Raw genomic sequence first — 1,714 nt, 5'->3', positions numbered from 1 at the left:
TGTGCTGACCTATGCGAATTCCCCAAATGTGGGAATCTCGACTGCATAATTTCTGGTAGTGGGGGACTGCGTTCGCGCTCTCCCCTGATCACTTGTCAAAGATAATCAACACTGTGAGTGTCTACTAGTGCAGCATTGTGTTACTTTCTAGTTCTATGCTTACAGCATCAGTTACTTTCTGATGTAATGATTGTATTTCTCAGTTGTCAAATCTCTAATCTCTGCTGAGAGAACTAAATTATCATTTCTCTGCACATTTTATTAAAGATGCCACCCTTTTGTCAGAAAACTAAGCACATYTCACCCAGTTAGATATAACTTGCAGACCTATTTTCACTCCTTAAAACACATTTTGCTCTTTGATTCACATGAGTTCCACAATGTTAAGCACAGGTAGCAAAAGGGAGACGAATAAAATACTGCTGTCTCAACTTAAATGTTTTTTTTTAAGCTATTGTTTAAAGCACTTAAAAGTGTTTGAGGGCTTTCAACATAAACAAACACGACCACAAACTTCTGACCAATCACATAGTCAGTTCTTATGTAGAGGGGGTTAAAAGTTCTGCTGGCAGGTTGTTACTAGAAGGGGCAGCAGATTCAAAGCTGTGAACAGAATGAAGTGATTTTTGTCATGAAACTGCAACAATAAGAGCTGATTTCAATAGTTTGGATGGAGCATGCAGAAGCCCTCAGCTGTGTTGAGTTAAGTAAAGTAAAAATTAAATGTAATGATTATTTATGAAATGTAAAGTTTAATTTGTGAACCGTGAGTCAGAACGTCAGTGAGGAGGATGAGGYGGTCTCCTCTGACAGTTGTGTGGTATCGCTTCTCGGCCTTTTGGCTAAGATCAAGTGTAGTATCTGTCTGTGGAAGCTCAACCGCTCCCTGCTGGAGGACCAGGCTCTGGTCAGCCAGCACAGCGAGTGGTAGACCCTCCAAGACCTGTACGAAACACGAGCACAGTGGTGGGAGATGGTGAAAGGTAGGACCCAGACCTTCTTTAGACAAGCAGGAAAAAAGAAAAAGAAAAAAGAACAGAGATGCATGAAGGGGTTGCAGAAACGTTTACAGAGATATCACTTTTTAAACCAACAGGGAATGGATTTTAATAAAGAAATAAGAGAAGTAAAGAAAGAAATGAGTATTTTAGCAGAAATAAAAAGTAAGGGAGTAATTTTAAGAAGTAGGGAAAGAGAAATAGAAGAAGGTGAAAAATGTACTAGATTCTTTTTCAAGAAAATAATAAATAATCCAAGTTTCATGTCCGAATTAAAGTCAGAAAATGGAGACATAGTGTCAAATATAGAAGAAAAGAAAACAGTGATTGAAAAGTTTTACAGTAAATTATATACAGGAAAAGTAGTCAGTAAAGAGCAGATAAACGAAACTCTAGATTTTCTTGAAAATGTTTTAAAAGAAACTAGTTTTTTAGAGCAGGATTTTACTCTTTTGGAGCTTTTTAATTCACTGAAGAGTTTTAAAAGAGGGAAATCTCCTGGCTCCGATGGACTCCCTTTAGAATTTTATTTAACATTTTAGGACATTTTAGCACCAGATTTAATTGCTGTTTTTATCAATTTTAATAAACTCGACACACTCCCAGATAGTTTTAGAACAGGAATAGTTATACTTTTATATAAAGACAAAGACAAAAGAGACCTAAAAAAACTGGCGACCCATTACCCTTTTAAACTTTGATTGTAAACTTTTTAG

The sequence above is a fragment of the Austrofundulus limnaeus genome, unplaced genomic scaffold (genome assembly GCF_001266775.1).
Source record: "Austrofundulus limnaeus strain Quisiro unplaced genomic scaffold, Austrofundulus_limnaeus-1.0 Scaffold55, whole genome shotgun sequence".
Lineage (NCBI taxonomy): Eukaryota > Metazoa > Chordata > Actinopteri > Cyprinodontiformes > Rivulidae > Austrofundulus > Austrofundulus limnaeus.
This window is presented reverse-complemented; position numbering follows the sequence as displayed.